The sequence below is a fragment of the Lactuca virosa genome, chromosome 9 (genome assembly GCF_052849685.1).
Source record: "Lactuca virosa cultivar CGN04683 chromosome 9, Lactuca_virosa_CGN04683_v6, whole genome shotgun sequence".
Taxonomy (NCBI): domain Eukaryota; kingdom Viridiplantae; phylum Streptophyta; class Magnoliopsida; order Asterales; family Asteraceae; genus Lactuca; species Lactuca virosa.
This window is the reverse complement of record NC_136434.1, coordinates 261,164,524-261,192,179: the sequence shown is the minus strand read 5'-3', so window position 1 is coordinate 261,192,179 and position 27,656 is coordinate 261,164,524.

The following is a 27,656-nucleotide window of genomic DNA, read 5'->3' as shown; positions in this document are numbered from 1 at the left end:
TACCCGGTCTACCCCCTCACAGACAGGTCGAATTTCGGATAGACTTAATTCCCGGAGCGGCACCGGTAGCAAAAACACCATATCGCCTCGCGCCATCCGAGATGCAAGAACTGTCCGGACAACTTCAAGAACTTATAGACAAAGGGTTTATTCGACCAAGCTCTTCACCTTGGGGAGCCCCAGTGTTATTCGTCAAAAAGAAAGATGGGTCGTTCCGAATGTGCATTGATTACAGAGAACTGAACAAGTTGACAATCAAGAATCGATATCCTCTTCCTCGAATTGATGACTTGTTCGATCAGTTGCAGGGCGCTTCATACTTCTCAAAGATCGACCTCCGATCAGGATACCATCAACTAAGAGTTCACGAAGGAGACATTCACAAAACAGCATTTAGAACCCGTTATGGACATTATGAGTTCTTAGTCATGCCTTTTGGACTAACGAACGCACCCGCTGTTTTCATGGATTTGATGAATAGGGTCTGTAGACCATACCTAGACAAGTTTGTAATTGTATTTATCGATGACATACTTGTTTACTCACAAACCAAAGAAGATCATGAGAGACATCTGAAGCTAGTGTTGGAGCTGTTGAAGGAGCAGAAATTGTATGCCAAGTTCACTAAGTGTGAATTTTGGATTCGGGAAGTACATTTCCTTGGTCATGTGATCGGCGAAAGAGGAATTCATGTAGATCCAGCTAAGATCGAGGCAATCAAGAAATGGGAAGCCCCCAAAACCCCGACAGAAATACGACAGTTCCTAGGATTAGCTGGGTACTACAGACGCTTCATTGAGAATTTCTCTAGGATTACTCAACCATTAACATCTTTGACCCAAAAGGACATAAAATTTCTCTGGGAAGAGAAACACGAAGAAGCGTTTCGAATCCTGAAAAACAAGCTGTGCAATGCACCAATTCTGGCCTTACTAGAGGGATCAGAGAACTTTGTAGTGTATTGTGATGCGTCTCATCAAGGATTAGGATGTGTGTTAATGCAAAAAGATAAGGTCATTGCGTATGCTTCCAGACAACTCAAACCGCATGAGAAGAATTATACAACCCATGATCTAGAACTGGGAGCAATAGTTTTCGCTCTTAAGATATGGAGGCATTATTTGTACGGAACCAAGTGCATCATTTATACCGATCACAAAAGCCTTCAGCATATCCTAGATCAGAAAATGTTAAACATGCGGAAGAGGAGATGGGTAGAGTTGTTTAGTGATTATGACTGTGAGATACGATATCACCCAGGGAAGGCTAACGTAGTAGCCGACGCTCTAAGTAGGAAAGAAAGAGTGAAACCTTCCCGTGTGAGAGCTTTGGGAATGGTAATTCAGACAAGCTTGAAATCTCAAATCATTGATGCCCAGGAGAAAGCGCTATTCAAGGAACATCTTGCAGGAGAAACCTTACATGGTTTGGAAGTGAGATTTGAAACCAAACCTGATGGAGTTCGTTATTTTAAGGACAGGGTCTGGATTCCAAGGGTTAACGATATGAGAGACATGGTACTAGAGGAGTCTCATCGATCTAAATACTCAATCCACCCTGGAGCGGATAAAATGTACAAGGATCTTAAAGAGTACTATTGGTGGCCTGGAATGAAAAGGGATATTGCCTTATATGTTGGGAAGTGTTTAACTTGCTCAATAGTCAAAGCTGAACATCAAAAACCATCCGGCTTATTGCAACAACCTGAAATTCCCCAATGGAAATGGGAGCAGATATCCATGGATTTCGTTACCAAACTTCCTAGAACTGCTAAAGGTCATGACTCAATTTGGGTCATAGTGGATCGACTGACGAAATCTGCTCACTTTCTCCCCATTCGGGAAGACTTCAAGATGGAAAAATTGGCCCAAATCTACATCGACAAAATTGTTTCTCTGCATGGTGTACCCCTATCCATCATTTCTAATAGAGATAGTCGTTTTACATCACGATTTTGGTGGATGTTACAGAAGGCACTAGGGACCAAGATAGATTTGAGCACAGCTTACCACCCTCAGACAGATGGGGAAACAGAGAGAACAATACAAACATTGGAAGACATGCTACGGGCGTGTGTCATTGAGTTCAAAGGAAATTGGGATACTCATTTGCCTCTAATTGAGTTTTCCTACAATAACAGTTACCACACTAGTATCCAATGTGCCCCATACGAAGCATTGTATGGACGCAAGTGTCGTTCTCCATTGTGTTGGACAGAAATCGGAGACAGACAATTGACTAGACTCGACCTTATCCAGGAAACAACTGACAAGATTGCTATCATCAAAGATAGGCTTAAAGCCGCCAGAGATCGTCATAAAAGTTATGCGGATAATCGTCGAAAACCATTAGAATTCCAAGTTGGAGACAAGGTACTTCTAAAGGTGTCGCCTTGGAAAGGGCTTGTACGTTTTGGTAAGAAAGGAAAACTAAGCCCGAGATATGTTGGACCATTTGAGATCATTGAAAGGATTGGTCCGGTGGCATATAAACTCCGATTACCCCAAGAGTTAAGCGCCATTCACGACACATTCCACGTCTCCAATCTTAAGAAATGTTTAGCCGATGAAGCATTGATAGTACCCCTGGAGGAAATTAAGATCAATGATAAGCTAACCTTTGTTGAGGAACCGATAGAAATCCTTGACAGAGAGGTGAAACAATTTAAGCGGAGTAAGATTCCGATTGTGAAAGTTCGATGGATCTCAAAACGCGGGCCGGAGTACACCTGGGAGCGTGAGGACTTCATGAAGGAAAAGTATCCACAACTTTTCCCATGCAATGACAAACAATGACATAGAATGAATTTCGGGACGAAATTCTTTTTGAGTGGGGGATACTGTGACAACTGTCAATTCAGGTCATTCTCGGACTCATGCATCTTTTTATAAAAACCATACATGCACAACATGCCATGGCCTATTAGTATAAATTAGGTCAAAATCTTGCATGAACTAGGATCCAACTAAAATCTAGGACTAATATACTTGACTCTTACGATTCTAGTAAGTTGTTAAACTACAATAGGAAATGCCAATACCCGAATTAGAATAAAACTTCAAACTTTGTTACAATTGAAAAAGGGTATAAAACCCTAAAAATAAATTAAAATATTCTAATTTCATCCCAATATGATGGTGAATATCAAACAATGTTCCAAAAACTCTAAAGAGCCCAAAAATCCAAATTTATAAACTTTAAAGCTTAAAAACTTTATAAAATTTGCTATAAACTTCCTAATATAAAATTTTTATTAATCAAATTATAGATTATAATCAATGAAATAGAAATTTAAATTATCATACATTAATCATAATTTATTAGTTAAAAACAAGATTTTTAAATAAATCAAGAATTGCTTAAAGAAACATTTTTATAAAAATTTAGGTTTTATAAAAATTGAAGGGAAATTTATTTAATTTGAATTAGGAGAGAGAGGGCCTCTCTTATACTCATAAAATCCGTCACCCTCTCTCCCATGCTCTCTCTTCCCAAAAACTTCAATCATTAAACTCATTCTTACACTTCAACTTCCCTCTTCATTCTCTCTCTCACACTCCACCCTTTCAACTCTCAAAATCTCCTCCTCTCTCTCTAAACTCATGAAAATATTCAGTCAAGAACACCTCTCCACACTCAAATCTTCATCTTCTAAGGCTATTCTTCAAGGTATTCACGAAAATCTGTCACCCTCCCTTACTTTTCCTTCTTGTTTTAAAGGGTTTTCTTGTACTTCTCTTCCTTCTACACCATTCTTTATGAACATTTATGAACATGTTCATGAATGTCGAGTTTGATGATGATGGTGGTAGGGTTTCACCCAAGAACAACATGCATGTTGTTTAATGGTGAAATCCAAGGACCAAAACCTATGTCAAACACTAAAGTTTGGATTTTTACAAGTTTTAAAGGCTCATACACCTTATGCATTCAAGTATTTCCTTTAAAAACATCACTATGACAAACATATGTCCATGCATGGTCTTCAAACCGTGATGCATGTGATGAACACCAAGCTAAAGAGCTTGATGATCAAAGTACATTGTTAATAGTGCATGTAAATGATTTTGTCTATAAAAATATCTAAAAGTTCTTTTCTATTCAAAATAAATTTTTTTCCAGATTCCCATTAAGGCAATATGAACATCTGGAAAATCCCAAGAGTTTGTATCATTTCCTTGATTTATTAAAATTGTTACAAGAAAACAAGGGTATAAATCACATAAAATACTTCCAGAGGTCTATAAATCCTGAATAAATTCGTGGACGACCCCTATGGTGAATAATGACCTCTCATTAAGTTTCATCGATTTATGTTTCTGTTTAGTATGACGTTTGATTTTCTTTTTGTTTGGTTCCAATAAATCGGAAAACAACTTGAGATAGTGTCAAAATTGTATCTAACAATTTTCGCAGCTCTTACCTGAGGTGGGAGACTCAGAAAAATAATTTCAGAATTTTTCAGCATGCCTTTCTATTTTTTCCAATTTTTGGTAATTATAATGGCCGAAAAATAGGAAAAATAGTTCTGATTATCCAAAATTCATGCAAATTTACCACAACATCATGGTGTACATTAGGAGGTTACATAAGAAGTTTGAGGATTTTTCTCTACTGTATACTATTTTTCTACTATTTTCTAAGGTTAAATACACTTAAATACATTTAAATACACATAAATACCCAAAACCGGATTATACAATATGAAAACCACCTTTGGTATTTTTCCCAGGTTATTTACACTGTAAATGATGTTACAAATGTTTTTGGTAATTTACTTTAACTGTTTATTATTTATTCTCCATCTAATGATTATTTAAGAGGATAAAACAAAGAAAAATAGAAAGACCAACTGAAAAATATCTTTTATATTTTTCACAGTTTCTATATGTATAATAACAGTGTTACAAAAATTTTGGGTAATTTTGGAAACTGTCTTCTATTTATTTCAATTTTTATTAGAATAAATGCTCAAAAATCATAAAATTTGGGTTAAACAGTTGGAAATCAATTTTTATATTTTTCCAAGTTTAATAATGCTTAATAATAGTAATAGAAAAAGTTTGGGTAATTTTGGAAACTGTTTTCTATTTATTTCAATTTGTTTTAGAATAAATGCACAAAAATCATAAAATTGGGTTAAACAGTTTAGAAATCCATTTTTATATTTTTCCCAGCTCAAGTATGTCTAATGGCAGTATTATAAAAAGTTTGGGAATTTTTATGCTTTTAATACTATTTTTCATGAATTTATGTTGTTATAAAGGCTTAAAAATTTAGAAAAATAGTTAATCATATCAAAAATTCAAAGGAAATTTTCTGGAAGACCTCTACTGTATTTAGAATGAAAATACAAGGTTTGACAATTTTTGGAAACTGTTTGATAATATTTTACATTTTTAGGAATTTAAAACACCTTTAAATGTGTTGAAATACCCTCAAATTTATATTACTAAATCTGGAAAATTAATATCCCAAATAGTATTAATTGCATGACTATTAGAATTTCATCATTTCAGAAAATTTGTAACCAATTAATATAAAATCCAATATTAAAACATAAAATTGGCATTTCACTATATGTAGAGTTTAGTATATTAGCATTAGGTTTCGACATGGAAACTCACTAGTGTGTGTTTGATGTCGTAGGATCCCGGTATTAAGACGTTGGTGTATTCCGAGGCACCACTTTTACCTACTCGAAACATTGTGAGTATTCACGCACTCCCCTATTTTCAGTTTTTATGTTTTGGGGTGGAAAAGCATGTCCCAAAAAACTATTATTTGAATGTTGTATTTAAATTGATTTGTATCAAACATGATTGCTATTTTATTGCTATGTCTCTCTATGTACGTCTATGCAACACGGAACATGAGAACTTATCGTACTAAGGGTCTTCCCTTATCTCTAACCATTAACTCTTTGAGCCAATGGTCATTATGGATAGCGCTATTAGGAATTGACAACTCCTCACTCGCCCTATTGCTGGAGTGCATGATACCATATTCATCTATGGAACGATAATCATAGATCTTGATAGGGCTTCAGTCATAGGTTTGGTTGAGACTCATTGTTTGCTCATACACATACAAACTCGTTTCTCGTTATAGCAATAAACTTGTTATCAATCATAGCAATCAACTTTGTTTCTCATTAAAGCAATGTACTTGTATTTATGAAAAGCCTTATTCCAAATCTTGATTTTATAAACTTGTGAACTCACTAACTATTTTCATAGTTGATGCTCGTTTTACATGCTTTTTCAGGAAATAATTAGTAAGTGGATATAAAGATTCATCATCATAGAGCATGCTGCATCGTGTTGAAGTTATTTATGAAGTTATATTTTGAACAATGTTATTTTGGAAAAACTTGTACTTGTTTCTATTAAGCTATGGGTTGTAAACTTTTGAATATTGCTATGGTGATGTATCTTTATCTTTTGCAATGAAACCGTTATCGCTGTCATATCTTGCGTTTCCGCTTTAGCGGGGTGTGACAGTCAGCCTGACCGAAACCTGTTTTCGGTCCATATTGGTATATATAGGTTGTCAGGCTGTCAGTAGTTAAGGAGTTGATCCACAGTTGTTCTTTGCTAGTTTTCGGTCCATTGAGTTGTATCAGACAATTTCGTGTGTGAATTGTATGCAAGCTCAAGTTTCATTCCACTTCTACTCCATTTCTTCTTTATTTTCATTTGCTTGATTGATCATTGGTGAAGATCCTTCCATCAAGGACCTTACAATTGGTATCAGAGCCTAACCGGTGTCAATCAAGTGTGTTCTTCTGTTTTCGGTCTTCACAGATTTGTGTTCATCAAGTTTTCGGTCCTTGGAAGTGTACTGTTTGCTCGAGTTTTGAAGACTAGATCAGAATCTGCATCGTTTGGAATTGAAATCATTTTGGAATTCAGCTTTTCGATTGAATTCTCAGTGTTTTCGGTTGGATCTTCATAAACCGAAAACATATATTCAATCGTTTTCTGTCCAGATCTATCTTGTTTGAAGGCTGTGTTTGAGGTTTCAGTGTGTGGAAATCAATTTAGGATTGAAAATCTAAGTTTTTCATTGAAAGCCGTTAGTTTTCGGTTCAATCTTCAGAAACCGAAAACTGTTCTTCAAGTTGTTCAGAAACCGAAAATCCAAAATCCTTTGAATCTTCCGAAACCGAAAACTGTTCTTCAACCGAAAACTCTTCAATCTTCAGAAACCGAAAACTGTTCTTCAACCGAAAACTCCTTGATCTTCAAAAACCGAAAACCCCCTTATCTTCATAAACCGAAAACCCCTTATCATCATAAACCGAAAACCCTTGATCCTTCATAAACCGAAAACCCCTTATCATCATAAACCGAAAACCCTTGATTCTTCATAAACCGAAAACCCTTATCATTCAGAAACCGAAAACCTCTTTTACCTTGTTTCTCCTTTCAACCGAATTCCTTGTTTTCGATCATCACCACTCAACCGAAAACCTTCATTCCTTGATCTTTTTGTTTGTTTTTCAAATTAATTTTTATTAAAAATTTAACAAAAAATCAAAAACAACAAAAATCAAAAACAAAAAAAAATGGAATCTCAAAGCTTGTCAGCTCATCATGAATTAGATGCGATCATGGGAACCACTTCTCGAATTCCCCGACTGTTATCCGCGGAAGGATTTCCAGAATGGAAATATCAGATCGAAAAGTACATCAAAATGAAGGATTTCAAGATATGGCGAAGCATTCTTAGAGGTCCAATCCGCATCACAACCACATTGGAAGATGGAACTATAATTGATAAGCAAGTTGAGAACTACACCGATGATGATTTTGAGAGAGTCGAGGAGCAGGAAAAGGCTCTTGCTACACTTACCATGGCAGTATCTCCGGAAATTGCTCAAGGTTTCCGTGAGTATACATTAGCAAAGGCCTTATGGGAAGCACTGATAGAAGTCTATGAAGGCAACGAAGACATGAAACAGAGTCGCCAAGACATGCTGCGACAAAAGTTAAATATGTTTAACCATGTCTTGGGAGAAACACTTGAGAATCCGTTGCAGAGATTTATCACACTTATCACAGAAATGAGCTCTGCTGGTGTTATGGTGACTAGGTCAGAGATAAACAAGAAGCTGCTAAACTCTCTACCAAAATCCTGGGATATGAATGTCTCAGTGATTAAAAAAACCAAAGATTTGAACAAGTTGAGTTTAGCTGAAACGATGGTAATCATTAAGGCTTGCGATCTCGATGATAAGAAAAGGGAGATTAATCATGTTAATTCATACTCCACAGCAAATCTTGGGATCCAAACTACCAGCAACACTGCTTTCTCAAGTTTCTCAACCCATCAAGCTCCTCCAGTTTCTCATGTTCCACAAGTTCAACCCTATGTGACTCATCAGCCTACCTCATACGTGATCCCACAATTGCAACACATTCAAGTTCCTCAACCTCAAACTTTAGCTCAACAAGTTGGTTCTAGTGTTGGTTCATCCACAGCTGCACCCATTCAATCTCATTGAATCAGCTCTCAAGCTTCATCTTTGAAAGAAAAGGAAGAAAATCTGGCCATCGCCACTGGTCTGGTGAACTGCTACAATGCTTTTGTGGCCGGAGAACTTTCCCCACAATTATCTTTTGCTGACCTAGACCAGATCCATCCAGAGGATGTGGAGGAGATGGACATCACCTGGCAAATGGCCATGGCTGTTTTTAGGGCAAAGCAGTTCTCCAAGAAAACTGGGAAAAACAACTGGAGCGTGAACTCTGACAAGAAAGTGGGGTTCAACAAAGGGAAGCTGCGATGTTACAACTGCCATGAGCCTGGTCATTTTGCAAGGGAGTGTCCAAAGCCAGACCGAAGAGAGAATTCTGAGCGAACCATGGTGCCGGTGAACTATGTCAACAGAGGATCTTCTTCAAGCAATCAGACTGCTAACTTGGCGATGGTGGCCCAATCCTTTGATTGGGAAGATCAAATTCAGGCTCTGAATATTTCAGGACCTAAAAATGCGCATCTTGCTCAAATCAAGGATTGTGTGGAGGAAGAAGCAGAGAAAGACCCTGAAGAAGAGATGATGAATCTTCAGTTTGCGTTCATGGTGCAAACTACTCCTGAGCCAGCCGAGGTCAGTGAATTTGGTTGCTCTCAGTCTTGCATTAAAACTGTTAAATTCTTACGTGAGCAAATTGAATTAATCAAGAGAGAGAACGAGGACCTTAAGTATGAGGGTTACACACTTAGGAAAAATCAAAAGCCTTTAAAAACACAATTAGAGAATAAAACAAAGGACTTTAAGAAACTGCAAGAGGAGTACAACAACAAATGCGAGAACTATGATCATCTCAAAAGAAAATTTGCTGGTGTGACCGCCGAACTTGACTCATTGAAAAATCGTCTTGAAAATGCTGAATTTATTTTTAACAAATTCGATGAGTCAAGTGAAGTAGTTGCAAAAATGATAGAGGGACAGATGCAGTGGAAGGACATTACATGTGGAAACCAAAAGAAAGTAGGATTAGGTTTTGAGAGTGTCCCTCCTCCATTCAATCATAACTATACTGTCACTCCTCTATCTCAAGAAGAGATTGATAAAGAACCTTTCTTAGTTTATGGAAAGCCTGCTTCTGAACAAGCAACATGCTCAAATGATAAAATTTTGGATACTAACATTTCTACCTCAAGTGCAGATATGTCAGTAGTTCAGGGGGAGCAAGAAGCTGAAAAGTCTGAGTCAAATAATTTTGTGTCTAAATTTGGTGTTGAATTTTGTGATGAATCTGTGTTAAATTCAAACACTAATGTTTTTGTTTCTGGTGGTGTGTTGTTTCAGACTGATAATTGTGAAAATAATGGTGTTGTTTCTGATAAAGTTGCTAAATCTGATTTGAATTCTTCTACATCTTCTATGTTTGCTACACAATCTAGTGCTTGTTCTTGCAAATGTGAAAATGCTAGAAATGTTAATAAACGCAAGAAATATGACAAAAGTAGTACAATTTCCAATGATAATAAACAAATTTGTTTCAACTGTGGTACTGCTGGTTATATTGCTAGAAATTGTTTAAATCGGACGTTTGTGCATTATTTGTCACAAAGAGGAGAGAATGAGTCTCGAGGACGATCTTTAATTAGAAAATCCTCCAGAACTCGCTCTCGAGATGATGAATGGAAAACAAATCAAAACAAGAAAATGACAGGTTTTCAAAAGAACAAACAGGTTTTCAATAAATTCACAAACAGTTTGCCAAAATCGACCCAAGCTAAGCCAAAGTCGATTTCGTCAAAGAGTAGGTCTGGATCTTCAAACTCTTCGAGTAGAAATCCACCGGCTCGAAGCAAACTGAAAAGTTGTTTCAAAACCTAAATATCAGTGGATGCCAAAATTTGGAAAGTTTATGGAACTGACCGACTCGTCAGAATCTCATGGGTCCCCTGAACAAGAGTCTACAGATCAAGCATCGTCAGATCATGCAAATGTAAATGATGATGTCATCACCGTTTCAGACCATGAGATTGAAAATATTGCTCCAACTGCCATTGTTGCTAAAGAGCATGATCTCACAAACGTGGCTGTTCAGAGTGACTTCAGTGAGGGAACTACATAAGAATTTACTGAGACCGAAGGAGAAGGAGAGGATGAGTATGAGAATCTTGATCTGTCCGGTTACGACAAAGATGATGTTTCGATGCATTTTACTGAACTTGAGCACCCATTGTCAAATGAAAACCTCAATGACTTCCTCAAAGATATCGATGATGGTGCCAATTCAACACCGGAGATAAGGGAGAAAGCTGACGATCGAGAAGTTGAGCCTCCGGTTACCGTTCAAGTGGCTGATTCTTCAACTCAAATGGACACATCATTAGGGATTCCTCCCCTTGATAATGTGGTTCCTACATCCGAGCCAATTACAAGTGATTCCCAGACAGTCCTGACCTCCTAAACCCCGATGAAAAGACGCAGAATAGATCCAAGGGTGGGAGTAATTTTTCCTGATCAAACTCAAACCACAGAGACTCCTCCATCTACAACAGTTGCTCCTTCCTCATCTGTGCCCATTCAAGAGAATCCCAGCTCTATCCATGAAGCTGGTGGTTTGTCTGCTGGCCTGAGATTGTCTCCTCCAAGGCCTTATCATGATGCTGTCTCTGAGAGACCAACCATTCATTTGGCCCAACAATCAAGTCCAACTCACTCCTCACGCGGAAAAGGAATATCCTTTGAGGAAGGTATATCTGGAGATGATGATGCCTCAGTGCCTGAGCAAGGAGATTGGTGTGCTGAACCAGAAAAATATCGAGCTTGATATCAAGGTTGCAGACCTTCAAACTGAGAATGCCAAGCTCAATATTCAAGTTGCTGATCTTCTTGAAGATAAAGCTCTGAAGACAAAACAAATCACCGATCTTCAGACGCATTTTGGTTTGTTGACCACCAGCTATTATGATTTGAAGAAGAAGCTGGAAGAAAATTTTGGTGACAAATTCAAATCATCTGTCGATGAGCCAAGGGTCTATCTTCCCAATCAAGACGCTCCCGTAGTTCCACCTCCTACAAGAACATCCACGATTGTCAATCGTTTTGACAAAGAACCAGCGCAGGCTCCAAATGTCGTGGCATTAAAACGTGCTAAACTAGCCAAGTCTGTCGAGAAGAGTCAACTTTTGTTCAAGAGGAGCTCGGATCAGAATGCTCCCGGAGGTCAACCAAACATCACCTTTACGGATCTTGGAAAAAATCGCTTCAGGGACGTATATGGAGATAGGTCAGGGATCATCTCATGGGGATTCCACGACACTCTGAACATGTGGATCGTGAGAAGGAAGAGTGGAAATACCGAATTGTATAAAGATGCTCACGACTTCCACTCTTGGACCAGGGTTGATCTTACGGAGTTGTCTAAGGCTCCTTTTGCAAATCCATCACATGAACCCAAGGTGACACAGTTCAAGTTATTTTTGGAAGATCAGGTGGCAAAGGGCTTTCCCTCAATGAAGACTGCAGAGTCTATCATCAAGATATACCCGAGTGTCACTGATCCCAAAACCAATCAGCCTCTTCGGTCTGTGATGTGGCCTGCTACTAATCAAGTAAAGCAGATTCCTATCCTTCAGAACCATCCAGATGGATCTCTAAAATCCATGCAATACTAGGTGTTTGATGAAACTACAGCTTCCGCTGTCATCAAACTTCAACATGGATGTATTCATTTGTATGACAAGAGGGATCTGCTACAGTTTGGAAGGTGGGATATACATCAGCTTTCTCATCATCAGATCAAGGTGGCTGAAGACCTTTTTGAGTCTGCTGTTAAGGAGTACACTGCCATGGTTGCTGATATTAATCAAAAGGAGATGTGGAATGGAGCCATGGGAAAGTCAGACGTGCTGGTGGTTGATAAAGACTGAATCATGCTAGCCCGAAGCCAAGGGGGAGATTGAAGGGCCAATATATATGGTTTGGGCTAGGCAACAATGTATAGATGAGTTAGGGCATTTGTCAATGTATTTTGGAGTATTTTGTGTGCATTTGACATTTTCGGTCTAGGACATTGTTCTCGGTTGGAAGTGACCGAAAACAGGCTTTCGGTCAGCCTGACCGAAACCTGTTTTCGGTCCATATTGGTATATATAGGTTGTCAGGCTGTCAGTAGTTAAGGAGTTGATCCACAATTGTTCTTTGCTAGTTTTCGGTCCATTGAGTTGTATCAGACAATTTCGTGTGTGAATTGTATGCAAGCTCAAGTTTCATTCCACTTCTACTCCATTTCTTCTTTATTTTCATTTGCTTGATTGATTATTGGTGAAGATCCTTCCATCAAGGACCTTACAGAATCCGATTCGTAAGAATCAGAGGAGACGCAGCTTGATTTTTCAACTTTATCATCTAAGGATGCCCATACAAACTCAGAGGTAACAGTTTTAGTTGTCACCGGAATGATTTCTTCAATCACACAGTTGTTCGTATGATTATTCCTAGGAACATAATCTATGCAATTTGAAAGACTATGATGAAATTTTGTGGTCCGATTCAGGTCGAGGTTTATCAGAGGCGGAAATGGCGTGGAATCAGGACACTTGACAACAATTGGTTTGAACTTAGGAATTAGGGACTCAAAATGGTCCGTGGTCTCAGGAAGTGGTGACAAGGGAGAAACAGGGGTGTCCGAATGTTTGATGTTCGGAACCTCTCCCATGAATGTCAAATTTTGCAATTCCTTCAAGGGACTAGCAATTGGTTTCGGAAACTCGCTTCCGAGACCAGGTGCTTTAGACCATGGATGACGAAAATTATGAGTCATCCGAATGTCCGCTTCTAGCATGTCTAGAGAATTATGCAAAGCATCTATCTTTGCGTTGAGACGTTTGTTATAAGAAATCAAAACATTTCGTTCAGAATAGGTGATTTCACATTTATCTTTCAAAATGATACATTCATCATTTGACATTACAAGTTCACGCTCTAAAGATTTGATTTTCAATTTTTTATCCTCGAAACGTAACCTAAGACGATTTAACTCACACTCCTTCTTCTCACTCGCGTCAATGGCAGACTCATAAGCTTTATAGATGGTGCTCATATCTGTTTGAATCTGGGTTAAATAAGGTTCACAGTGAGACAAATCAAAGTTATTATCAGTGATCATAGATTTTACCTGCTGAACGATGCTTCGAACAGGTGGATCGTTGGTTTCCATGTAGTAATAGTGAGGTTCAGCAACATCATCTTCATCTTCTGACCCAGATGACCAATACCCTTCATCACATTCAACAGTTTGTCTTGCCATCAAACATATATTCCTTCTAGTTACCATGCCATCATCATCCCTGGATGACCAATATCCTTCAACATCTCTTGAAACCGTTGTTACAAAGGCTTTTTTGCTTTCAGCCATCTCTTGGGCTCTTCGGACGTAGTAAGCAAAATCCTTGATTTTTGGTTTCTGCGGAGCATCAGCCAGGCAATCTTTAGCAAAATGGTTTGCATGTCCACACTTATGACACACAATTTTTGGTTTGTCCGATTTGGAACTCTGAGAGGGTTCCGGAGTAGAGTTTAGCTTAGTGCTGTTTGGTTTGTATGCGTGAAGATTTTCCGAAGTTGGTTTACATTCCGTAGGTGAGTATGGTTGAGGATTGTTATGGTGAGGAGCATGGAATCTGTTTTGGTATGGTTTATAAGAGGGATTGAACGGACATTTGTATTTCATTGAGAGTAAGGAAAACTCTTGTTGGAAACGGAGTTCAGAGTCCATGGCTTCGGAATCATCAATATGATAGATTTGTGTGGGTAAGATGGGTGCGGATGTTTGAATAAATGGAACAATGGGTTTAAAAGGATCCGAAGTAGATGAGTTTGGAATGGTTGATTTGAAAGAACTGACAAGGGCAAGAGGACCTCCGGAGAGTTCCCTTATGGTCTAAGCAACATTAGACTCGTGTCCTTGAAGTTCATCAAAAAGTTGATAGAGCTTTAACTTTTTCAAGGAACCATTGCTTTGGAGACAAGATTTTACATTTCCCCATCCTTTGCCGAGACTGTTTATGAATTTGAGATTGTACTCCAAAGGAGTTCGGACAATCAATGAGCAGTCATGTTGTTGACCACGATTCTATAATGGTTGGAGGCTGAGGCCACTGATTCACCAGAAGTGGTAGTGAAGGTATCGAAGTCATTGACAACTGAGGTGAGGTGCTAGTCTTTCATATTTTCCGAACCTTCAATCAGGTCCTAAAGAGTGTCCCAAATCTCTTTGGCTGATTTGCACAACTTGATGTGCTCGAAGAGTGAGGGAGGAACACCAAACACCAATTCCTGAGAAGGCAACTTGATCAACATGCAGCTTCTGAATATCATCTGCAGTTAGAGGAGTTGGACGGGTATCATCTTGACCCATAAGCTGAGCAGCAACATCTCTCACAACGATTCTCACAGGAACATGAGGACCTTCTTAGACGGATCTCCAGATTTCATCACCTTTATCTTTGGCCAGTAAAAATCTTTCCATTCTAACTTTCCAGTGATCATATTCTTCCACAAATAGTAATGGGGCGCGTGTAGGGCCACCCACACTATTTGCGATTTGCATTGAAATCATTTGTTGAGGATTAGAAGTAGCCATTGAAGTTAAGATATCTTCAAGATAAAGTGGTATATAGAAAAACTTTTATCCTTATCACAGAAATGATTGAAATACCAAGGTAATTTCAAACCAATTATAATCTGATCTTATGGATTCAAAGGACAACCACTCAAGCTCTGATACCAATTGAGAGAACAAAATAGATCTGATGCACAGGGACAAGGTTTGATAACTCAAACCTTGAGTGAATGCTTAAGATCAATGTCTGCTTACTAATAAATGGTCTAGTCAAGCCTGGAAAGACCAGTCAAGTCTAAGTTAATGTATTCAACAAATGATCAAGTCATAAATGAAGAATGAGAATGAATGATCAAGGTAAAGCTAATAAATGAAGAACAAGAAGAATGTTTGAAAGAAGTTTGAAATAACTTATTAAATGACAAAAGTTGAGTAAATGATCCGTCATTGACTTTGCATTGAAAGCTCCTATAAATAGGAGTGAAGGTTACATCGAATTAACTAGAAAACTTACATAGGAGTGGACAATAGCAATGTTTCTGACATTCTGATTGTCTAGTATTACAAAAGACTAAATCCTATGAAATGTCACATCAATACAAAGACAAACTTAATAAATGCACAAAGACAAAATATTGTTACTCCGGATCAGCAACCATTCTGGACATGAGAATCATTCTGGAATGCCTTCAACTTCGCATCTTCTTCTCTTCTGGTCCGGACAGATTCCGGACCACTCTTCACATTTGACTCCGGACCATTTATTTCGGAACACATGTACTTCAGAATTCGGACTTAGGATTGCTAGAGGTTCACTTTTAGGTTCCAACAGAAGGTTTCAAAAGTTGAGATATAAACCGATAAGAACCATCTAAGGCCTTAATGATATTAAAGGATGAATTAAATCTTACTTGCTATGATTTAATTTCTAATTAGTAGGAATATGCTCCTTTAATCTTTTCAGGATAATACTTCAATCACTATTAATTGTATCTTGAATACAAATACAAACTAATAAGTAGATTAAACACTTTATAAGATTTAGTATGGAAAGGCTCCATCCTCATCTTACTTGATGTTTTGTGGATTTGAAGCCGATGTTGGACTAAAGCTTCTAAACCCAAAATCTACTAAATACATATTTGTATATAATAGTCTAAATGTGGCTTAGATTATTATATGCAAACCCACCAAGAATAAGTTCTCTTATTCTTGTGAAAGCTAAGTTAGTAGAAAGCAAGCTTCTAATGTGTAAGACCCAAAATGCTATGATGTATCAATCAGATTCACTTGATGGTGCGGAATCCCAATCAAGTGAATGATGCAAGACGAAATATAGAATAAGAACACAACGGTTAATCTTCAATGCACACTATTATTGAATAGTCGGGTACATAAGATTCTTGATTACACTTGGTTCTCTCCAAATCACGTTCTAAGCATATGGCAGCCCCCAAAAATGTCCCACTCCCATTACAAGGCTCAAATGAAACTATTTATACCTAGACCTAATAACGAAAGCCCAAGCCCAAAACCCAAACAAAACAATATTAAGCCTAACCGAAATCACATGTGATTTCGGTCCAAACAACACCAAAACATGGTGTTTTCGGTCCTAGACCGAGAACTCTAATATCTTATGAAAAGCAAAGTATAAACCACAATTTATGACCTAACAATCTCCCCCTTGGTTTATAGCTTTTTTTCACTTAGAATAAACCATAATTTAGTCCTAACAGGGGAGATTGTTAGGTCATAAATTATGGTTTATACTTTGCTTTTCATAAGATATTAGAGTTCTCGGTCCAGGACCGAAAACACCATGTTTTGGTGTTGTTTGGACCGAAATCATGTGATTTCGGTTAGACTTAATATTGTTTTATTTGGGTTTTGGGCTTGGGCTTTGGATATTAGGTCTAGGTATAAATAGTGTCATTTGAGCCTTGTAATGGGAGTAGGAAGTTTTTGGGGGCTGCCATATGCTTAAAACGTGATTTGGAGAAAAACAAGAGAGAACCAAGTGTAATCAAGAATCTTATGTACCCGACTATTCAATAATAGTGTGCATTGAAGATCAACCGTTGTGTTCTTATTCTACATTTCGTCTTGCATCATTCACTTGATTGGGATTCCGCACCATCAAGTGACTCTGATTGATACATCATAGCATTTTGGGTCTTACATCCCCCTTGGTTTATAGCTTTCTTTTGACTTAGAATAAACCATAATTTAGTCCTAACAATCTCCCCCTTGGTTTATTGCTTTCTTTTCTTTTCAATCTTCTCTTTGATCTTGACTTTTAGCTTTTATCTTCGATTTCTTCACAACTTCTAGATGAACATATGAATTTTCTTCATGAATAACTTCATCTTTAGTAGTTGGACTTCCTTATAAGAATTTGACTTTGAACGCTCATTGGGTGTAGGGGCTTCTTGTAAAGATTCTTGAAAATCAGCACTTTCAACTTTGAAAAACTTTAGAGATAATAATTACAGAGAGACCGATTCTTCTGGATCACTTCATCAAGTTCATGGAGAGTAGCAAATTGATTTAGGAGGCTTCAATGCAATCTGTCACATAACTTCAACTACAGCTTCACCTTGCTTCCGGGGTTGAAAGATTGAATTTTGAAAAATAATCTTCACTCCTTGTTCCTTCGAATGAGTATTCTTTAACGATCGTCGTTGCGCCTTGAAAAGTAATCATGACTAAAAAATCCCTGTTGATCACAGAAGCATAAAAACCCTTCTCACCACAGTTGTTCAAGGACCCAGCCTTGGCTCAGAAGGAGACTACTCGCAGTAACTGTGTGAACACGGAGGAACGCACTGCGATTTGATGAGTATCGGAGAACTACTCATGGCTATTTTGATGTTAGCCCCTATATCCTAGATCAAATATCTCAATACAGTTTTTCAAGTTAAACAAGTTAACTTGGCCATTGGCGAGACGTTCAGCGATAATCGTGCCTTGCGAGGTGCATCGCCCTAGTGCTATGACAGTTGTACAGTTTCAGACTTTTAATTCCTTAAATACGACAGTTCTTTGAAAGATACTGCCTAACTGACAATTTGTACAGTTTCAATCCTTCAATTCCTTGTGAAAATAGATCGAAGTGTAATGACCATCAACTCCTTTCCAAGTTTCTTCTCCTTGCTCAGAAAGTTCCGATACAGTCTCCTTGAGAGTCTCTTCTTTTTGAATTCGCTTTTTAAGACAAACGAAACTTTAAGATAAAAATAAAAGCAAAAATAAACTTAGCACACAATAGAAATAACTAACAAATAAAAAATAAAATGAAAAATACAATCAAAAGAAAAATAAAATATTTTTGAATTTTTAATTTTCTGAAAAGGAAATAAAACAGAAATAAACATATTTTTGGATTTTTTAAAATTTTATGATTTTTTTTTAATTTTAATTCTCCCCCTAAATTTGTGAATAGAGGAAAAATATGAACAAATTTAACAAAAACAAAAATAATAACTACATTTAAAACTTTTTGGGATCAAAGTTGTCAAGCAATTCAATATCGTTTATCAGCACACACGCCTGCATGTTTAGCTCTGGTTAATCACCAATATTGTGGTCCACTTAAACACAAAGGATATTAACAAGTTGGACAGATAATAAATGACAAGACATTGCACCTATATTCCTAAATAGAGCATTTTGATGACGACGACCAAGGATATTGTTGTCCACTTAAATTTAGCAGCAAGATCTATAGAAAAACATTTAGTTAATTCAAATTTTAAGTTCACTAGAACGTGTTCCTCAGTTCATGACATACCCTAGTAATCAAGGAATTCCAAAGAGCTCTTTACTTTAGGTGAGTGCTCAATTATTTGAGAGAGAAGATGAATATAGAGAAGCATATGTTGTATCCCAGGTCAGATCTCTTCCAATCACGCAGAAAGACAACATATGACTAACATAGATAGAGGGTTAGAGAGATAGAAAGGTGCATATGCTGTGTCCCAGTTCGGATCTTCCGATCACGCAGAGGGGACAACATATACCTGACATAGATATATAGAGAGAAGCATAGATAGAGATGTATAGAAATAGAGTGCATATGTTGCGTCCCAGGTCGGATCTTCCGATCACACAAAGGGGGCAACATATGACTAACAGAGAGGATAAGAAAGAAAAACAATTTCACACAAACCTACTTTATCAGAACCCCCCAGTCACCCTATCAGTACCAGAATTAAGGAAATAAATCCGTACATTGAAGAAATGTTGAGCCACAGTTCTAGATGATAGGTAACTTTAATGTAACTTGTAGGCTCCCTTGTTTATCTCACTGCTCAATCTATCCAAGTGTCGTATGGTCAGTCAAAATGTAACTATCTAAGTCCATAGGAGTTAACATTGTCAAGTCCTTTCATTTTTAGCTATATCTAGTCCTTTTGAATCCTTCGTGCCTACCAGCACATTGACAACAGAGTCTAAACAATTTAGTTTCAGTGCATTACACGCATCTCATGTTGCCCTTTAGCACTAAATTTCATATCACTTCCGAAGAATACTTAGGAAAGAAAACATATTTTTGTATTTATGATTTTTTATAATTTTTTTTGTATTTTGATTTCTCCACTTAATTTGTGCATGGCGAAGAAAGGAAACAAAATAAATTCGCAAATTAAAAAAAATTGTCTTCAAAACGAATCATTTTAAGAAATACTTAGAAGTATCGAGAAGAAAACTCAAACTGTAATTAAGCAATTGAAGTTGCATCCAGATGATCTAAGAACAACACGCAGATATAACAACATGTTCATCCTTAGCTGTGTTTAAATTCCGAAACAGATTCAAAAATTTTTCACATCTTTAAGTACAATCCCCATTTGCGATCCTCTTCTTTCTTCCTTTCCGCAAAGGACACATACTCTCAATGAAGATTCTGAATGTCGTAAGGATGAGAGATGTCTCCTATCATGTGCCTGGAACAGTCAATATCAACAAACCGAAGTCGGATGATATTCCTCCATTGCTGACCTAGCACATAGTGCGTGATTAGTTGTTCTTTGGAACCCAGTCCATTTTGAAGCTGGGTTGACCATTATCATCTACACAAGGTACTCTCTCCCATGACATATCCTGTTTATCAGACACAGATTAGAGGTTAGAATCATTAGAATATTTGGGAGTATGAACATTTGGTATCCATCTGTAGTCGGGTTTAACCCATTTCTTGTTTGATTGGATGGATGCCTTATCACTTGCTTTAGAACTTTAAACCGACCACCGAGATGACTTCGACCTAAACGATCTTGATCTAACAATCTCCCCATTGGTTTATACTTTGCATTTCATAAGCTACTAGAGTTCTCGGTCTAGGACCGAAAACACCATGTTTTGGTGTTGTTTGGACCGAAATCACATGTGATTTCGGTTAGGCATAATATTGTTTTGTTTGGGTTTTGGGCTTGGGCTTTAGTTATTAGGTCTAGGTATAAATAGTGTCATTTGAGCATTGTAATGGGAGTGGGACGTTTTTGGGGGCTGCCATATGCTTAAAATGTGTTTTGGAGAGAAACAAGAGAGAACCAAGTGTAATCAAGAATCTTATGTACCCGGCTATTCAATAATAGTCTGCATTGAAGATTAACCGTTGTGTTCTTATTCTATATTTTGTCTTGCATCATTCACTTGATTGGGATTCCGCACCATCAAGTGAATCCGATTGATACATCGTAGCATTTTGGGACTTACATAATGACAAAGCGAGTGGGAGGTACATGGATCTTGTAGCAGCTCAAGAACGATAACCTAATGTATTAATAGTTGGAACTAGTTTTAACAAGGATTGTTAAACTTGAATAATAGCTATTCACAAACACAAATTGTTCGCATTTGTGGTAGAAATCATCTATGACTTGAGAAATGTGTAATCTCTCATTGATGAGATTTTATTGATGGTTTCTGGAAAATCCATCAAATACCAAGATTCTAAGTCAGATCTCGAATCTAATAAATGAATCAGAGTCATGAACATGAGATGTAACCCATGTATGATAATCGAGTATGGACTTGATTCAAATTCCTCCTTATAGCAATGCTAGAAGGAGTAAATAATTCTTCTAGAAAGAATAAATTACATGTATAACCATACATATTTAAAGCAGGACTTGTAGTAAAAGGATTTTCTCATACTCATGTCATTGACTATGGTCCTCATCATACTCATGACATTGAGTGTGATTAAACCTTTTTCACAAGTAGTTATGATTAGATCAACAAGGATATAGTTTACTATAAATTCATATTCTTAATATGAGATATAGCTAATGGATTTCAAGAAAGACCGCTTTTTCTAATAGACATCTACCGGAAGATATCTATATAGATTAGCCTAGAGGTTTTCTTAATCCATGATTATCCTAACAAAATGTGTAGCACTTGAGATCCACTTATGGATATAAAGCAAACAGCTCAATGTTACAATCATCATTTTATATAAAACCATAAGGTATGTTTTTATATCAAAATGAATAGAACATGTGTGTTTACTAAGAACTAGTGTGAGCATAGTGAAATTCCTAATCTTGTATGAATGAGAGATACTTAATAATTTGAAATCACATTCTGACTAAGCAAGGTCGTTTTCACCTTGACTCGGAAAGTGTCTCTAAAATGAAAGACTTAGGAAGGAGAAGATACATTCTTCGAATGTAAAATCTATAAGGGATAGATAAAATGAATGTTAAAAGTTTCATGTCCTTACATATATATATATATATATATATATATATATATATATATATATATATATATATATATATGTATATATATATATATATATATATATATATTGGCAATATCTTGAAAGGGATCAAGCCACAAGATTCTTTTGGAGAATTCTTGTCATTATCATATGACACCATTTTGTTCCAGCCTCAAAAGTACATAGCTCATAGACTTGAACTAAATGAAATGATTTACATTTTCTTTGCAAATGAATTCATCATTTACGCCATACAATCAAAACTGGCTATACACTTGCTCTTACTTATGATGTTTCATATTGAACCGCACTTGGAAATATTTCCATTAATTCCCAAGCATTTCTCCCCCACTTGCATTCAACTACACTCTAACCGTCTTCATAACCATTCGAACTTCCTAGTCAGCCTAGCACGCCACCCATTTGATCCTTGAAATCCGCTCCCACCGTTACTGGTCATAAGAGAAACTGGATTCCTCGAACAATTTCCGAAAGGTTTTTCTTCATGTCCACTATCTATGGCGACATAACTCTAAGATTCCAACTTGTGATCATGGCCTATATCAATGAGCAACCCAACCATAAACCTTATCAACTAAAAACATTATCCCAATCGTAAGTAATTGAACATATCCTTTATATGCACAACTTATTAACGGACTCCCTGAACTGAATAGCGTATTTCCGACACCCTAACTCGCAATTCAAATGTCCGATGCTCCATACTTACCGAAAGATCACTGTGCCCAGTGTATTGACATCTAATACAACTCGAGCGCCTTTTGACAATCCAAAAAATTGAACGAACCCATATGAAAATGTACCATCCACACCTAGAAGTTAATGTATCACCATAACTCCTACTCTACTAGCGACAACAATTGATCCAACGAGCTAACCAACCCTACAACTGACATCCAACCTGAGCAAGACAAGCACCATTAAACTTTATTTTTGTTGTCTCAACAGGGACAAGCGGCTACAACAAGATCTTTTCCTAGAAGTTTCCGATAAGAGAACTACACACAAATCCCTGATAGCATGAAGCTGATAGCAACTCACCATGTCCACACATTCTGACTAATCCCTTATACCCCTCAACCACGAAAGATCTCAACCACCTCGATTTCCAAAAACAGTTAATGTACTTACACTGCAACTTTTCCTCGATTCATTACGATGAAACCTTCAAAATTAGTCCGGTTGCCAATCTTCCAAGTAGGACACCCCTGTCACTCTCACCTAGGGCTCACACGATCGCTGGCCATCGTCACCCGAACAGACGCCTACAACCGGCTCAACCAGGTACTCTTCTAACATGGTTCTCGGTATGCAAAATAGCATATGAAAATTCTTTGAACGATGACTTAAGCAGTCATAAAGGAACCCTTAACCTTAGATGGGTATATCAGAACTTTCCAACATCGCAACTTTGAACCTATCAAGAGCGATCTACACACTATTGATTTATGAGGCACCTTGAGGACTTCACCCTAGTCCATTAAAATTTGTAGAGATCCGAATATATTTCTAATAATCTTACTACGCAAAACGATATCCGAACCACCGACACAACACTTGCCAATAATATACTTATTCTAGATAAAAATATCATTACAAAATGGGGATCAAAATACATACTAGTAATTTCTTGAGGCTCGACTTTGACCTATAACGACTCAAAAATCAAGGGTAAAAATTTCATTTTTATTATAGTCAAAACACGAATATCGTTTAATTCAACATTCCAAATCATTGCTAATTAAAAACATTTATCAGAGTTCATCCCAAAATCACATATTGCAGAAAACATGGGTGTGTGCGATGCGATCAAGCCGGGCCCTTTCTTTCCAAACCGATGATACCTGAAACCATCAACAAAACTGTAAGCACGAAGCTTGGTGAGTTCCCCAAAGCATACCCCACATAATCCACATAATCACATAAACCATATCAGCCATATAAGCTACATAAGCCATGCATACAAACATATAAGGATGCTGTGGAAACCCTCCAATGTCTTACTCCAGGATGCCGTGGGCTCCCCCCAGGGTCTTATACCTACATGCCATGGGCTCCCCCATGGTCTTTACCTGGAATACCATGGGCTTTCCCCCATGGTCTGATATCCAATTGCCTCGGGCTTCTATGAAAATAACATAGAGTAAACTAGCATACCATATATCATAGAAATAACTATCATACTGCATAACACATATATAAACATATAGGGATGCCGTGGACTCCCTGCAGGGTCTTACTCCAGGATGCAGTGGGCTCCCCCAGGGTCTTATACATACATGCCATGGGCTCCCCCATGGTCTTATATCCAACTGCAACGAGCTCCCCCCGGGGTCTTCCATGTCTAACCAATAAGGTACTATATATACTAGGCATATCAATAATGATTCCACAATAATCATCACAACTAACTGAATGAGCCGGCCGTGGTGCCTTCGACCCATTGGGATGGTGAGCAAACACACCTCACATTGCCGAAGTCCAGTGGATAAAACTCTAACTTCTGGATGACAAACTCCCGAACCGTTGATATCAAAACAACACCCAATTAATCATTTTGGTTTCAATGCATAAGCATAAATCCACACTTGGGGTAAAAGGACCATGTTACCCCTAACCTGGCTTGGTGCAAAACCGAGGCCCAAAATCACACTCTAAAGGCCCGAAAACCAAATAATCAACCAAGACCCAACATATGGCCCAATTTTCCAAATTGGGCCTAAATCTCTACATGGTCTTACCTTAAGGCCCAACCATTTATTCTAGTCCAAACACTTGGCATTCCGATGGTCCAATCTCTCATAATCATCAAGGCCCAATTATGGCTCACTTATGGCCCAATTTTCCAAATTGTGCCTAAGCCTTTCTAATGGGCCTTATCCTAAAGCCTAATAATTTCCTTAGTCCATAAACCTGTTCTTAATTGGCACACAAAGGCCCACAACAACTTAAATCAAGAAATTGCCCAACAAGAACCCAAACCTAATTAGGGGTTTTCACATAAAATGATGATTAGGGTTAAGTGTTCTTACTTAACCCATTAAGGAATTAATCCATTAAGCCCATCACCCCACTAGACCAAACATACAATGTAATCAGGCATAATTCATAACATCAATCCAACGGTCCAAACGCGGGTCCCGACAATTCCAAACTAACATATCCAAAATTAGGGTTTTATAAACCCTAATTAGGGTTTCCAACTCAATCGCGTGCCAATTAGTCCATTGGCTAAGTTTTTAGGTTAATTTGTGTTAAATAAGTCAGGCACCGCCCACTACCACCTCCAGTAGTGGTGGTCAACGGTGGCTCACGGCGCCGGCCACAACCTCGCGGCGGTGGTGGTTTTGATTCTAGACCAAAACACGTCAAAAGTATCCCAAATAACAGTCCAATTCACACCCAAGTGCACACAACCACCCAAGGTGGCGGCTGGTGGCGGTTGAATGGCAGCGTGAGGTGGCAGCCGCCACCTCACGGTGGTGGTGACGGGTTTCCTTGATTATCCCGGCCAAAAATACGATTATACAACATAATATCCAAAAGAAACACACACACACACAATATAATACACACACATACACACGCTCAGCCACCGTTATGGCGGCAAGCGGTGGTCGGAGGTACTAGCCACCATCTCACGGTGGTGGTGATGGCTTCTCTTGATGTTTTTTGGACAAGAAAAACACACACGACATACACACTAGCAGTAGAATCACACACACACACACCTTTGCTCGGAATCTGAACACAACCACCCATCTGGTCGTGTACGACGACGATAGTGGGTGAAACAGCAGGCAACAACGGCGCTAACCGCCGGCGTTAGCGGCAACGGACGAAGGTGGAGCGTAGCACCGACGAAACGAAGGGCAAAGTTGTGATTGCAAACGATAGCAGCGGCGTCCGACGGCGGTTTTGTCCTCAACGGTTGCGTCGCAGCGGCTGCAGAAATCCCGGTTGTTCACGTCCCACGCACAAACATCCTTTGTTCCGCCTCCGGTCTTCAGCAACCACGGGGATAGCGATAACGGCACTCGACTGGTGGTTTCTGGCTCTAAAAGCGGTGGCGGCGGCCGGAGGTGAAGGGAGGTATAAGGATGGTGGTGGCTGATGTATTAGAAGTAGGGTTAGGGTTTGGAATGAAGGGAAGTGACGGGTATAAGCCCGTCCATATACACACCTTAGCCATATTAACACATTCAGCCCCTCCTTCTCTTTTTCTTTCAAATTAAATCCAAATTTAACCAAATAGCCCCTCCTCTACAAAATATTTTCAACTTAAGTCTATATATTACCATTCAGCCCCCAGCTTCCAAAAATCTTTTCAATTTAAGCACAAAGACTATAAAGCAAGTCTAATTGATTATTCTTTAGCCACATGCTCAATTATTCCTTAAACCACAAACTCCAGAAGCACTCTTTAGACCTCCAACACAAAATATAATGCCAATCACACACTTTTTGATTAAAACTCTTTTATTTAGATTTTTATATATCGAAATAAAATAATACTTAAAATACATTCTTAGGCTTTAGGGTTTTTCTTCAAAACGAGGTGTTACAACTCTCCCCCACTTAAATTAGATTTCATCCTCGAAATCATTCCTTACCATCCCCGACACGCTAAACAACCCGAGTAACATGGCCACAGTCCCGAGCAAACCACAGCCTTCCTAAGGCAACTGAAACCAACCCTCGTAGACGCTCCAATCCCAAGATAAACGAATTCCCTTCACTAACCGACAATAAGACTTTACGAATGTAACACAACCGCTCAATCCTGAAATCTGGAATCTCGAGAAGGTCTGACTCCCTGACAGACCGCCCACACCGAATCATTGTCGCATCCACTGCACTTATCTCTCAACTGGCTACTCAGCTTCTGATAACTTGAGGTTCCCACTAGAAAACAGAGTCACAGACCAAATTTCCCTGCAGTACACTTATACACGACAGAAAGCTCAAATAATCGTTTGAGTAGGAGAATTATCCCTACAACGATTAAGACTCAGACAAGAGTTGCGCAATAGGGTCAAATCAAGTATTCCGAGATTATTTTATCCTGTTGTAAGAGGCTTGACACCTCCCAGCCCACAAGCTACTCCCATAAGGATCCCAAATCACTACCACTATTTGGAACATCACACCACCTCCTAGCTATTTTCCTTAGCAACTGAGGCATCGCTGGATCCAACTTGTCTGCCCACATCTGAAATACTGGATTCCTGCCTGGTTGCTGAGCGAACGAGCAATCTTGCAGTTGCCCCACACGACCTCCGAAGGCAACATCGACTAGCAATAACTGCCCTAGCTATATCGCCACGCATGGCTCCATCAATCCTTCTGGTCCATCCGATCATAGTAGCCTGACAACATGTCACCACCGAATCCAATGTGAAAAATGAATGCTATCAGATAACTGTAGTCTTACATCATGTCCGGTCTCCTTCGACTTACCGTTTTCTGATTCCAATTATGTTGTGACCTTCTCACAACCTTGCAAACTGCCCCACCCTAGCCTAAGTCATCTGAACGAATCTGTGAATGCCACGACTACCCTGCAGTCTTTCTGCACTTTCCACACTATCTGGATGCTTGTGAATGCTACGGCTCCTCAGCAGTCTTACAACACTTTCCACACTATCTGACCTCTTGTGAATGCTACGGCTACCCCCACAGTCTTACAACACTTTCCACACTATCTCACCGCTTGTGAATGCTACCGTTACCCTGCAGTCTTACAACACTTCCCACACTATCTGACTACTAGTGAATGCTACGGCTACCCCTCAGTCTTACAACACTTC